This window comes from Triticum aestivum, chromosome 3D, assembly GCF_018294505.1.
Source record: "Triticum aestivum cultivar Chinese Spring chromosome 3D, IWGSC CS RefSeq v2.1, whole genome shotgun sequence".
In the NCBI taxonomy this organism is placed as follows: domain Eukaryota; kingdom Viridiplantae; phylum Streptophyta; class Magnoliopsida; order Poales; family Poaceae; genus Triticum; species Triticum aestivum.
Genome location: NC_057802.1, coordinates 403,382,914 through 403,398,473, shown reverse-complemented (window position 1 = coordinate 403,398,473; position 15,560 = coordinate 403,382,914).

The window sequence follows — 15,560 nt, the reverse complement described above, 5'->3', positions numbered from 1 at the left end:
CGCCTCGCCTCCGCCGCCGCCGGTCGCCGGCGCCGTCTCTTCCCCGCGCCGCCGCCTCCCTCCGACCTCCTCCTCTCCAGCTCCGGCGACGAGCCGGCCCGAGCTCGGCCCGATCTGGATCCAAAATCCCGCAGGGTTGACTTCTCCTCCCCTCTATTTTTCTCAGTCCCAATATTATTACATTACCTTGCCATATTGAATTGCATGTAACTTTGTCCATGAGTGTCCGTTTTGTGCGTGTAATATATCAAATTGTTCGCCTCGTGATACTCTACATTTTGTTCCATTGCACCATGTTCATTTGAGTCCATCTTGATGCCCAAATCATCGTTGCAAGAGTGGTAGTTGCTGTTATCTGCTGGTTCTTAACAGAACTTGGTGATTTGTTATTTTTGTAGCTTTTAATCTATGCATCTTATGGACATGAGCTCTACATGTGTTTTGTTGTATGCCATGCCATCTTTCCAGTGGTGTGTGCTGTGTATTTTTGTGAGCTCTGTGGTGACTATCACAAGCATGCAAACTAGGCTCCATAATGTTTCTGATTTCAGGGACTGTAATTTCTCTAAGTCCTTGTCTGCTGTTATTTTGTTGCCATGTAAACTTGATGCTACAGAGAGATCCATGCATATTTTGGAGATGTTCAGTAAGGATGTTTTGTAGCTATAGTTGTAATTGATCCATTCCTGCCCTTTGTTGCAATTATGGAGTTCCATAGTATGACTCAAGCTTGCTCTACTTTTGCTATAAAATGTTCCTGGCAGATTGTTTACGTGTTATTCAATTTTGCCAAGCTTGTTGTAGTTGATCCATCGATGCTATGCACTTGTTCTTGCCATGGTTAGCTTCATAAACATGCCATCTTGCTGTAGGTATACTTGTTGTGTCATGCATTGCCTTGTGGTGAGTGCATCAAGCTCTCAAAGATGCCTTCATATTATTGTTTCTGCCATGCTCTGTTTTCTGCTAAGTCTGAAACCTGTTAACGAAACTTGCTATGTTTACTTGGTTGCCATCATATCTTCTGGTCCTTTTGACTTATGGTCAGTAAGGGACTTTTGTCATACGCATTTAGTATAATACTGTCATGCCTTGTTTTGCTATGTTAAGTTCCTGTAGCATGTTGATTTCGTGCTCTGAACATTGCTACCTGATGCTGTTTCTGTCATGTCCAGTAATTCTACTAAGTCTGTGAACCTGTTATTATTGGCAATCTTGCCATGTCCTTTTGAGCATGTTATAGTGATTTCTGGAGATAGCCCAGTGTTCATGTTTTGTTGTGCTTTACCTGTAGATCATGTTCATGCCTTTTGTTTTCATGTTGAGTTGTTGTAGCATATTGTGTTGATGCTTGCCATATGCCTAGTTGCTGTTTTGGACAGATTATTGCTATATATTGTTTGGAGTGTATGTGTTGCACCGTTGCTCCGTTTTGAGCATGCTCTATATGAAACTTGCTTAGTTTTGCATGTAGTCTCATATTATCTTGTTGCATCCTTGTTTTGAGGTGTTCGCTTGATGTTTGCATGCATTTTGCATCAATGCCATGTTTAACTTGTTTTGCTCATATCTTCTAGACCGTAGCTCCGAATCTAATGAACTTTATATGTAACTTGACTAGAATTTCATGTAGATCATCATGGTGCTCTTTAGCTTGCTGTTTAACAACTTCAACTTAATGCTTTTTCAGTTCTGGACCAATTTCGAAATTTGCATATGAGGACTTACCAGAATTGTTATAGGTTGTTTCCGGCCTCATTTAAACTTGCCTTGATGTGTTGTTCTTGTATGCATCATCTCTTGTCGTGAGTAGCTTCATGTAGCCTTATCATGCATCATTCTTGGTTGAGCATCATTCCTTGTTCATGTGTGGTGTGTTTACTATGTTGTGTGCTTCTTCTCGATAGTTCCCGTGTCGTTGCGATCGTGAGGATTCGTTCGTCTTCGTGGCTTCAGCTTCTTCAGGGGCTCGTTCTTCTTCCTAGCGGGATTTCAGGCAAGATGACCATCACCTTGGATCTCATTACTATCATTTCTATGCTAGTTGCTTCGTTCTATCGCTTAGCTGCGCTACCTATCACTTGCTCCTCCAGCCTCCCAAATTGCCATGAACCTCTAACCTTTGTCACCCTTCCTAGCAAACCATTGTTTGGCTATGTTACCGCTTTGCTCAGCCCCTCTTATAGCGTTGCTAGCTGTAGGTGAAGATGAAGATTGCTCCATGTTGGATTATGTTTATGTTGGGATATCACAATATCTCTTATATTATTAATGCATCTATATACTTGGTAAAGGGTGGAAGGCTCGGCCTTATGCCTGGTGTTTTGTTCCACTCTTGCCGCCCTAGTTTTCGTCATACCGGTGTTATGTTCCTGGATTTTGCGTTCCTTACACGGTTGGGTGATTTATGGGACCCCCTTGACAGTTCACTTTGAATAAAACTCTTCCAGCAAGGCCCAACCTTGGTTTTACCATTTGCCTCACCACCACCTACTTTTCCCTTGGGAGTCGCTCTCTCGAGGGTCATCTTTATTTAGCCCCCCCGGGCCAATGCTTGTCTAAGTGTTGGTCCGAACTAGAGCTCCTTGCAGCGCCACCTCGGGGAAACTTGAGGTCTGGTGTTAGTTGTACGAATTGCTCATCCGGTGTTGCCCTGAGAACGAGATATGTGCAGCTCCTATCGGGATGTCGGCGCATCGGGCGGCTTTGCTGGTCTTGTTTCACCATTGTCGAAATGTCTTGTAACCGGGATTCTGAGACTGATCGGGTCTTCCCGGGAGAAGGAATATCCTTTGTTGACCGTGAGAGCTTATAATGGGCTAAGTTGGGACACCCCTGCAGGGTATTATCTTTCGAAAGCCGTGCCCGCGGTTATGTGGCAGATGGGAATTTGTTAATATCCGGTTGTAGAGAACCTGACACTTGACCTTAATTAAAACGCATCAACCGCGTGTGTAGCCGTGATGGTCTCTTCTCGGCGGAGTCCGTGAAGTGAACACGATTTCTGGGTTATGTTTGACGTAAGTAGGAGTTCAGGATCACTTCTTGATCATTACTAGTTGACGACCGTTCCTTTGCTTCTCTTCTCGCTCTTATTTGCGTAAGTTAGCCACCATACTTGCTTAGTCGTTGCTGCAACCTCACCACCTTATCCATTCCTTTCCCATTAAGCTTTGCTAGTCTTGATACCCATGGTAATGGGATTGCCGAGTCCTCGTGGCTTACAGATTACTACAACACCAGTTGCAGGTACAGGTTTTGCGATGATCATGATGCGAGAGCGATGATTACCTGTTTTGGAGTTCTTCTTCTGCTTCTATCAGGGGATAGGTTCCAGGTCGGCAGCCTGGGCTAGCAGGGTGGATGTCGTTTGAGTTTCTGTTTATGTTTCATCCGTAGTCGGATGTTGATCTCATGTATGATATATTGATGTATTCTTGCGGCATTTGTATGCCTTGTATGTATCCCCAAATATTATGTAATGTTGATGTAATGATATCCACCTTGCAAAAGCGTCTTCAAGATGCGCTTCTATCCTTGGTGGGACCTTCGTGTTCCTTTGGGATAGGGTCGCATCTTGGGCGTGACAGGGGGATACGACTGGTCATCTCTCTCTAAATCCTCCTCTGAGGAGCTATCTGTAACCAGCAAGAAATCTGCATCGACAGGTAGCACTGACTGCTCAGAAGACCTTGTTTTCACTCCAGATTTTCCCATGACCGACTCAAAATGGCTGATGCACAGGAAGAGTAGATGAATGTATAAACATTGTTGACAAACGGAATACATTATGGAAAAAATATGGCACAATACAATTCACATATACGATGACTGGCTAAACATGATGGCATTGCATGATTCACGTATATGATGCCTGGCTAAAGAAGATGGCATTGCATAATTCCCATATACTCCCTCCGTTCCTAAATATTTGTCTTTTTAGAGATTTCAAATGGACTACCACATATGGATGTATATAGACATATTTTAGAGTGTAGATTCACTCATTTTGTTCCGTATGTAGTCACTTGTTGAAATCTCTAAAAAGACAAATATTTAGGAATGGTGGGAGTATGATATATAAACCAAACATGTGGCATTCACACAAAGCAAATCTAAACTAAGCTGATGACATATAAGATGTATAATGTAAGCAATGCAAGGCGCCATATGCATGATATGACCAACATCAGCATGCCAGGTTAGAGCAAACACCTCAGGTGGTAAACAGGCGTGGTCGGCTCCTTCTGAATCTCCATCTGAACAGTTACCTTCCTCTGGAATACAATATGGAAATGCAGGAGGGGGGGCACTTCGCCCACCATGGAGCGGCGTCTGCATGACATTAGATTCGCACGCAATGGTCTTCTCTTTTTCTCTACATGTTCAGTACGATTGTGTACAATATCTGACATGCATAATAAAAAAATAGTTAGATTTTGTAAGGCCTAAGGGGTGCATGCAAAAATCAAGACTGATGGTAGCAAACGAGTAGATGGATCCAAAACTAACGATAGCAGGTAGATTATAGCTTCAGTTTAAAAAGATAGACAATGGATCATCTATTGTTTGTTGCCCACCCAACATGAACCACATAGAAGACCCCAGATGAACCAGATAGTAGACAGATACTATTCGTTGCTGGCTCGATATGAGACCCATGGGCAATTGAAAACTCAAGATTGAACGATAAAGTAGCAGGTAATATAACCGATGTATAACGTAAGCAAACACGAAAGACTGCGACCTCTCTTCCAGAACTGTGTAGTCCTCAGGTTCATCTGTTCAGTTGATGATGGTAATGCAGTTGGCGTGGCTGCCGGCAATGGGGAAGATGATCTGAGGCGGCGAAAGGAAGTCTGCAGGGGGGATCTCTGCTGCAGTGAACACTTCTGTCGATGGTGCACCTCAGGTGGGGTGGAGGACGGCACGGCAGGAGCAGGACATAACACACAGAGTTTTCTTTGACGCCTATCTGAAAATGAAGTAAATATGTAAGGGCTCCTTAGAATTGGAGGATTCTATAAACGCAGGGACAGGAAAAACACATGAATAGGATAGGAATGCACGTGCAAAATAGAGCATTTGGAAACATAGGATTTCAATCAACCTGGGTGTTTGGCTCACATGAATTGGAAGAACAGAGGAATGGAGAAACAAAGTGATGTGACGAGTGTACGACCTCTTTGGCATAGCCTTGTGGACCTCAGCATCATTGGGTTGGACGTGGAGGATGGTGATGATGCTGGTGTGACTGTCAGAGGCGGGGAAGAAGATCCGAGGCCTCTGGAAACGGCGCCGAGGGTACTGCTCCGCTGTGATGGATGGTTCCGTCGTTGGAGCAGCTCCGCTAAGGTGTACGGCGACGAGGCTGAAGCATGACAAGACAGACAACGTTAATCTGAAGTGGGACCCTATCATCTGCAATAGATGATGTAAAATACATCACCAAAAAGTGCTAGATGTAAAACGCATCAGCCGCGCCACGGCCGCTCCGACAAATGCTGTAAGTACTGTTCACTCTGAACTTAACTGAAGAAAATGGACTTCACAGTTGAAACTGAATTTTACTGTTGAAACTGATTGAACTAGTAACAGAGCATTGCAATAGATGTTTAGGGCGTTCGAGCACTAGTAGCAGAGAAGCAGTGATCTAAATCAGCAGACGCTCGAGCAGGGAACGCACTAGCAGAGAGCAAGTTGTGCAGTAGCACCGTGAGCGAGTGCTAAAGCAGCAACTCCTATAGCTGCCGGAGGTCGTGCAGCAGCAGCAGCGCAAGCGAGAGCAAGAGCAGAGCAGCAGCACGAACGAAAGCAGGAGCAGTGCAGCAGCGCGACCGATAGCAAGAACAGAGCCGCAGCGCGAGCGAGAGCCGAAGCAGCTGCAGCTAGTGCCATTGTGGAAGTCGCCGCCGAGGAAGCAACGACATGGGAGAGAGACGCCGTGGATAATGTGGCCGGCGACGGCGCCGTCGATGGAGACACGCCATGTCTGCTCGGTATCGAGCACCGACAGCCCCGTGAGATCGAATAAAAGATAAAATGCAGCGGTGAGTGCAGAACCTCCTTGGTGGCGCCGAGTTGGCCTCGGCTTCATCGGGGGAATTGGTGAGGGTGCTGCGGTTCCGGTGGGGCAGGTCAAGACGGTGCTGTGGGGATTGAGGTGGCGCGATAGACGAGGCAAACGTCGGGGCATCTCCTTGGAGGTGGAGGACGGGGCGGCTGATCCGGCGGGACGACGAGATCGACAACGGATCCTCATCCGGTGCGGCGGATGAGGGACGGCGAGCTGTTGCGGCGGACGACGTAGTCGGGGAAGAGTCTCCGGCTGGGCGGCGGTCGGGAGGCCGACGGAGGAGCGTGGGGTTTCGCGGGTTTTGGCGGCCTCGGTGTACGAATGGGGGGCGAAGGGGGAGGGGGAGCCAAGCTTAGGGACGCGCTTGTCCAAAATGTAGGGTAAGTTACTAGCGTACCCCCACCGGTTTTGACACCGCGACGTGGAGCTTCATTTCTGGCTGAGGGGTAGAAGGGGCGTGTCTGGGCTGCGGGAGCGATTTCGGATGAGGAGGGAGTTCTTGCGCGCGTCCAAATTTCGGGATAACAAGGCGCGGCGCGGGTTGAAGAAGCGGGAGTTTCAAAGCAGGTGAGACAAAACATACTCGAGCTTGAAAATTTCGGGATAACAAGGTGCGGATTCCTTGTTCGGCAGAACAAACTTAACGTGTAAAAAAACAATTCATACAAGACACAAGAGATTCATGTCCCCTTTTACTATATTGCTATAGATGCCATTGAAAAAACTACAAGAAAAATGTAAAAAAATCAGGAGAACAAGATTACCCTGCACAGTACCAAATCGATTCGCACTTCCCTCAACAACAACAAAAAACAAATCAATTCCCACCAAAGATAGAGTAATGTCCCTTTTTATATGATTGCAGATGCCATGATCTCGAATTTCAATTTTTGAATCCCCGTTATGTTGAATTCAAATATATCGTTAGGTGACCTTGCGGTTTATGATTGATGTAGTCGTACATTTTGATCTTCCATCATATATGAACATTTTACTCCACCATGTGAACATATATATTGTCGTCTACCATATGGACTAAATTTGAATCAATTTTCCTTATTTGAATACGATTATTGTCAAGTTATACAATAATTTAAATATTATCTTGATAACAAAAAACATACATATAGTAGTAATCATATTTCACTATGAACTACATGTACCATACACTCTCCAATTCAAATATTTGTATCCATTTTATGTTGAATTCAAATCATAGTACATTATTGGTCTAGGTAGCGAGATGTTTGGGATAATCTAAACCCTGTTTTCATACGTATAATTTTTGGTTGAATTGGGACAAGTTTTGGTATAAGCCTCTTGCAAAACCGGAGATTCTCTCAACAAGCCTCGTGGTTCCGAGAGGGAACGTGTCACCTTTGTGTGCGAAACGATATACACTGCCTCCCCCCTGATTTTATTTACAGAGGCAACATAGAACTATATGAGTGCCCTGTTAAATTTAGGAATTATTTCGGGTTCATTTGGCCTTTTTATACATTAATTGAGTTTCTAGACTTTTAATGTGCATAATCTAAATATGAATTGCATGCACATGCTCCGGTGCACCAAAGTGGGTTGAAAAATCACATGTGTGTCCTTGGTTGAATTTCTAGGTCCCATGGAAGAAATGAGAATGCAATTCAAACATCTGGGCGTCATGACTCGGCCGAGAACATCGAGAAACTTTGATTTTAAATTCATGTAAATCCAAAACTCGCCTGGAAATCATGAAACTTGGCATGGTGTCATGTCATGGCACTAACATGTTGTGGTAAAAAAATTGGGCCGATTTGGAAGCTCGTGGTTCTAAGAGGGAACGTGCCACCTTTGAGTGTGAAACGATATACGCTGCCCCCCCTTGAGTTTCTTAACAAAGGCAACATAGAACTAAATTAGTGCCCTGTTAAATTTCGGAATTATTCCGGGTTCGTTTGCCGTTTTTTATACATTAATTGAGTTTCTGGTCATTTAATGTGCATAAGTCAAATTTGAACTACAAGCACATGCTCTCGTGCACCAAAGTTGGTTGAAAAATCACATTTGTGTCCTCGGGTGAATTTCTAGGTCCCATGCAAGAAATGAGAATAAAATTAAAACATCTGGGCATCGTGGCCCGGCCGAGAACATTGAGAAACTTGGTTTTAAAATTCTTGTAAATCCAAAACACGTCTGAAAATCATGAAACTTGGCATGGATGTCATGTCATGGTATTACCATGTTGTGGTAAAAAAATTGGCCGAATAGGAACAGATTTTGGTATAAGCTTCTTGCAAACCGAAGCTTCTCTCAAGAAGGCTCGTGGTTCTGAGAGGGAACGTGCCACCTTTGAGTGCGAAACGATATACGTTGTCCCCCTTGAGTTTATTTACAAAGGCAACATAGAACTACATGAGTGCCCTGTTAAATTTTGGAATTATTCCAGCTTCGTTTGGCCTTATTTACACATTAATTGAGTTTTTGGTCATTTAATGTGCATAATTCAAATTTGAACTACAAGCACATGCTCCCGTGCACCAAAGTTGGTTGAAAAATCACATTTGTGTCCTCGGGTGAATTTCTACTCCCTCCTTCCATCTATATAGGTCCTAATGCATTTTTCGGGGCTAACTTTGACCAAACGTTAGAGCAATAATATATGACATGCAACTTACACAAAGCATACCTTCAAATTTGTATGTCAAAGGAGCTTCCAATAATATAATTTTCATAGTATACATCTCATGTGCTATTAATCTTGCCAATAGTCAAAGGCTGTCTTGAAAAACACATTAGGCCCTATATAGATGGAAGGAGGGAGTAGGTCCCATGCAAAAAATGAGAATAAAATTCAAACATCTGGGCATCGTGGCTCGGTCGAGAACATTGAGAAAGTTGGTTTTAAAATCATGAAACTTGGCATGGTGTCATGTCATGGTAAAAAAAATTGGCCGAATAGGAACAAATTTTGGTATAAGCTTCTTGCAAATCGGAGCTTCTCTCAAGAAGGCTCGTGGTTCTGGGAGGGAACATGTCACCTTTGTGTGCATAATTCAAATTTGAAATACAAGCACATGTTCCAGTGCACCAAAGTTGGTTGAAAAATCACATGTGTGTCCTCGGGTAAATTTCTAGGTTCCATGCAAGAAATGGAAATGAAATTCAAAATTCTGGGCGTCGTGGCTGGGTTGGAAACATTGAGAAACTTAGGTTTTTAATTCCTGTAAATCCAAAACACGCATGAAAATAATGAAACTTGGCTTGGTGCCATGACATGGCACCAACATGCTGTGGTAAATTTGCAGTCCGATTTGCGAAGGCGCACACATTAACAATCAACAAAGTCATTTTGAAACAAGTGCTGTCACGTTAGAATCGGAAACACAAGTATTATTGAAACCGTGGGCGTTCTACTTACTAGTACCATTTACGTGCCGCCATGCGTCCCATTTTTTATTAGCTAGGAGGCGCCGTGCAGGGTAGCTATTTGAGTACGAGAGGCGTGCGATTAGACCCCTGCGCGTGCTTATCGGGAGGAGAGCCCTTTGACCTCCATCTGCCATCCACCTCTCTCCCAAGGTCTCCATTAATGGCGCCCGAGCCTCTGTTGAATGGCGTGGCTATGTCTCACTCGACTGAGATTTAAGAGAGAAAAAAGAAAATCTGAAAGCATGGATCTTGATGTAAGATCCGACGGACCTATATAGCATCTACTGCGACTTATAGCAAGACTGATGAATATATAAGGACGATTAATTTTTTTATCAAAGAAGGGCTTGCCCCTTCCGATTTTCATTACTGAAAACCACCACAATTCACAAGAAGTTCAGCACAACTCGTTGAGAAACCACAATTCAAGGGGCGGAGGCACAAGGGGCAGTGGAGCACGGTGAGGTCCATCGAGACCTTAGAGAGCTCCATCGTCGGGTCCTGTTCGGTCTGCATGATCTCACCCTCCTCGTGTACAACCATCTCTCGACTTGGGCCGGGGTATTACAAAGCTTTACCGTCACATATTTTATACTACTTCAAGGTGCATTAAATCAACACATGCAAGTATCAAAAGGAGAGTCACGGCATGCATGCATGCATTGTAATTAATGCATCGATAAACGCAAATTATTGAAATATATCGAGTGCAGTGCTTTGATGTGTCGCGTCAACTCATACATCAACGAGAAGTTTGATTATCCTCTCCCTCACGGACTTAACTGCACCTGCCTTTGGCTGTATGATAGGTTGGCCACACACATGTCGGGCCCACCTGTCATATATGCAAAGGCAGGAGCGTCCCTCCCTCGCCCATGAGTGTGGTGGCTGGCAAGACTAGGAGAAGCTTTCGCTACACGCTCTCCCTCCCGCACGCGGTGGACATGCAGCAGTTCAATCGGTGTCAGATGGCCAGAAGCGTACTGTAGTACTCCTCCAGTGCAGTAGTACTCCATCATTGTTCGACTTCCCGAAGAGGCGAAGAGCCAAGCGCAGCTCGGACGCTCGTGTGGCAGTTTCATGTGTAGAGTAGTCTAGGATAGCGTGTACCGTGCCTGTAAGCTTAAAATCGTTGGGGTCGGCTCCGTGCTATGTGGCCGTCTCGAAGTTAAAAAAAATTAAAATAGTCTTCTGGCCCTAGCTGACACCCTGGTGATTGTAGTTTGCACGCTCATCTGGTCAAGACACGAATATATATTTTAATTTGTTTTTTCGAAAAGGGGGACTCCCCGGCCTCTGCATCAGAACGATCCATACGGCCACATATATTTTAATTTGTGGTGGGTAAACGTTAGAGGTTGCAGCAAATATATTGTACACTGCGGGTCTTTCAGCCAAGTTTAGAGGCAAGCATGTGGGGCCAGTGCTATGATGTGTCACGTCAACTCGTACAACAAGGAGAAGCTTGATTTTACTACACGCCTTCTCCCTCATCCATGCGTGCGGTTGCTCGCAAACGAGGACATGATTTTGCTTAGTAGTACTTCTACAACAAGCTATCCGTCCCGCTCGCGGTGGACGGACATGCAGCAGTGGATTTGACACTGTAGAATCAGTAGTAGTAACATCATTGTTCGTCTTCTCGAAGAGGCGAAGAGCCAAGCGCAAACCGAACGTTGCAGTTGCGAACATTGGAGCACGCATATAGCCAGGCTCCTGCATGAGACAAAATTGCTATGTGAGCCCACTATTGTACTAGTACGTACAACTACTTGCTAGTATAGCCATGTAAACCAGAAAGGAGTATTTGCCCTTCTAGAGATTTCAACAAGTGACTAGACTACACCGAGACGGAGTACATATGGAGCAAAATGAGTGAATCTGCACCATAAATAAATACGTACTAGTTCTATCGTTTTCCTCTCCGAGGTGCACAATATTGAGTATACTGACTAGTCTCTTTTTGACACGCATTTACGTTTTTTTACACAGTACACACGCAAGCGCTCATATACACACGCATACACTCACCCCTATGAACGCACACACGCACGGCACTATCATCTTGAAATTTACGAAGTCACCATAGGCACCTCGTCGTCGACAATGTAGGAAAATTATGAGGGGGGTCTCTCCAACAGTGTTCCTTGGCTCGCACCTAGCATCACGGTGGTCGAACTTGGAGTCATTCATCTGGTACACGTGGCATCTCAGATCTGGACACAAGGTGACGCGACCTCTCACTTCCTCCGCCATTTGAAGCGGTGCGCCGGTGGAGGGCTAGCATACTCCAATATTAGGTTGGCTCTATGTGATGTGGCAACTTCATATACTAACCGGATGCTGGCTGTACTCCCTCTGTAAATAAATACATGGTGTATTGTTTTATTCCTATCGGCAAGGTAACTTAATGTCTTTTTGCTACTTAATAGGATTACATGCAATGAACTAACCACCGCATGTGATGTTTGGTAGTCTCAAGTCATTGAAAGCATGCACGGCCACGGAGGGGGACGCAGCTTCATTGACTTACTGCACCTGCCTTTGGGTGTATGACACGTGGGTCCAACGGGTGGCTGGCCAACCTGTCATACAGCCAAAGGCAGGTGCAGTAGAGGGGCAAGGAGTAGATGGCCAACACGCACGTGAATTCAACGCAGTCTGCACTTCTCATATAAAGGCTCCCACCAGTCCAATCTACGAAATCCTACGCACCTACGCACCTAAGGGCAAGAGTGATCACTCCAATCGCAAGATCAGTTGACTAGAAGCTAGACCCATGGAGGCGATGAGCGCGAGCATCAGCCGGCTGTGCCAGATGGTCCACGACGCCGGCCTGCATCCTGGCACCGAGGAATGTCTCCAAGTAGTGCTTGAGGCCGCCAGGGCGAGGGGCCGCTTGGACGACAACTTCGTCTCCTTGTTCAACGAGGTCCTCGTCGGCTTCCTCGACAAGTTCACCGTCGTCAAGAAGCTCGCGGACAACCTTGACGTACGCCTCCAGCCCACGCGCCCAGGCTCTACGATGCCTGACACCCTCAACATCCTGTATGGTGACAACCTCTTCGACGCACTGGTGGCCCTGCGACTGCCCGCCGTCGCGCCGGAGAATGTCCACCTCGAGGTCGCGCTCGCTGCGCAGCGCCTGGCGCAACAAGACACCATCAACATAATCACCCAGTCTACGCGCAAATCGTCCACAAGGACTACTACATGCAAGAGGAGGACGATAGGACGCTAGCCTTCTTGGACCGCAGGGCAACCTTGGATGGCATTGTTTAGAAGCACGTTGAGCTTGCCGCCAAAGCCGCTGCTCCTCACACGTCGGTCGGTGACCCGGTGCACTAGGGCATGAGGATGTCGTTGATGGATCCGTATGTATCTTTATCTTTCCGTCAAATCCATGTAGTAGTATATGGTACTACTAGTAATTATCTTACCTTTCGCATCAACTTCATAATTTTCCTACGTACTCCATGCATGAACCGTGCCAGAACCAAACTGCTCATTACTCTAGGGAAAATCGTTATTTCTATCTATCGGTCGCCCCATGGAGCAGAACCAAATTTTACAAGCTAAAAGTTCAAAAGGAAAAGCCAGTCGTGTTCGCGTCGCACCCCCACACGGTTTGTCCGGCACGCCGCTCAAGGGGGAATGCGTGCTGTGTTGCATTTTCACTTACAAGTGGGACCGCAGTTGAGCAAACCGACTATCAGCAAACCCCCACCCCGCCCACCGCGCGATGGCTGAGAAAACAGGAGGGAGAAGAGATGGCTGTAGCTAGCACGGACTCCAAGAAAATTGGTGCCGGATGGAACTCGTGTGGGTGGCGTGTGCCGTACTGCTAGACATGAATGCTAGTTATGGCCCATGCCACCCCACTATATCGAGGTGCTGGTTACTCCACTATATTGAGTACGTAGAACAAATTTCCTGGAGTCAGTGCTCGGCCCTCCTCTATCTCTCTTCTCAGTCAGCCAGCAAACGCGCGGAGCCCATCGTCTGTTTGCTCATATGCGGTCCCACATGTCAATGAAAACGCAAGAGGACCCACTGAACCTGCACATATTTCACCTCGACGTGCTGGTGATGAAAAACAAATCCAATAAAGATCTTCGGTGGCTGCTTTTGGAGTTACTCAAGAGTAGTAAGATTCTATTTACAGTTTAACCCAAGATGCACATCACGTGGCTTCACCTACCACTCTATTTTCTTGCATGACACGACCTGGATGCTGGATGTCCCACGTGTCGGCAAAAGGAGGAAGAACTCGACCAAATCTTTGGTTGTGCTCTCGGATTAGACTAGTTGTGCTAACTTAAAATTTTATTGTGTAGAATGGATGCAAGTTTTGGTATTGGGAAGAAGAGTACAATGATATATTGATAGAGCACAATTTAGTAGATGTTCTAGCACTTTTAGCTAGCATAGAGGCTAGAGATGAGACTAGTGCACTTGTTGATAGAATAGAGGCTAGACACGTCTACTTCTTTACACTCGAAGAAGAAAGAAGCACGCAAGATCGAGCCTCCGCAGATCAACAATGAATGCATCGAGAAGGCACTAATCCAACTTACAGGAGCAGTTATGGAAGTTGGATATCTTCTAAAATATATTCTTGTGGTTCTTGTTTTCTTTGGTCTTGCTTTTCTAGTCAAAATTTTGGTGATGTATTTCCATGTACCAAAAAATCAATGATGAAAAAAAAGATGTGTGTTTGCAAGGAAAATTGTACGCGGTCGGGATGCGGTCGCGCGTTCGGCGCACGACCACCGCATCCGAGAAATGGCCCGGACACGACCCCATTGCCCTACCCAAATGGACAGAACCTGGGCAAAACATAGGTCCGTTTGGGGTCGTGCGTTGGAGTTGGCCTTAGAAGTGGGACCGCAGTTGAGGAAACCGACTTCGGCAAACCCCCACCTCGCCCGCCGCGCGATGGCTGAGTTAGAGAAATGACTAGGTTGAAGAGATTGCTGTAGCACGGACTCTAAGAAATATGGTGTCAGATGGAAGTCGTGCTGGTGGTGTGTGCCGTACTCCTGGACGTGAATGCTTGTTCTGGCCCATGCCACCCTACTACTCCTAGTACTACTTATAGTAGTAGTATCGAGGCTTCGAGGTGCTGGTTACGTACAGCAAACACATTAACATATGGCCCACCTCACACTGTGGTCAAATTTCCTGGAGTCTGTGCTAGGTTAAAAAGTGTTCTTTGTGAGGATGGGTGGCTGGTCTCAAGTTTAAAAATTGTTGTACTACGTACGTAGACGTAGAGATAGTGCAGCATATGAAGCTAGTACAAATAGTGTACTATTGTTGATTGGCCTCATCCGATAACCTGTTGCAATGCACGTACAATTATGTATTCGGAAAATATTTTTTTGCCTCGTCGCAGCACCCACTCAGAGAAGCGACTCGATAGCCATTCATAAATTTAGTAAGTTTATCATAGGCATATCATTTTATTACATAGAACAGGTCATCAACCCACAACAACAACGAGGATAGATTATAAATACTAAAGTTTTCATCACACAACAAATAACAAGCAATGAAATGAACTTCAACTCAACTAATCCTCGGCGTGGGAAACGCTTGCTTTGAACCACAAGTGATTCTCTGGGAAGGGCCAGCTATTGTAAATCTCGAGGCCAACGCAGGACTGATCATCTAGGCTGAAGCGGCCTACTATATCACGACCAGGGTAGCTAACCACCGAAATGTCCGACGTATAGATACAGTTGCTTCTCATAAATGGTAGTAACATTGTGTCAACAGCAGCTGGATCGGCTTTCACCATCATTCGATAGTTTTATCCAAGGAAGAGCGAGTTTACTCCAAGAGCGAGTTTACTCCAAGAGTACTAATAAATAACTTTGATGTGTCATGTCAACTCGCAGAACGACGAGAAGCTTGCTTACTACGCCTTCTCCCTCGCCAACGCGTGCGCGGTGGCTCGCAGCACGAGGAGAAACTTTTGCTTACAAGCGATGGACGTGCAGCAGTTCATTTGGTGTCAGATTGCCAGAAGTACTACTGTAGTACCATCATTATTGTTCGACTTCCGGAAGAG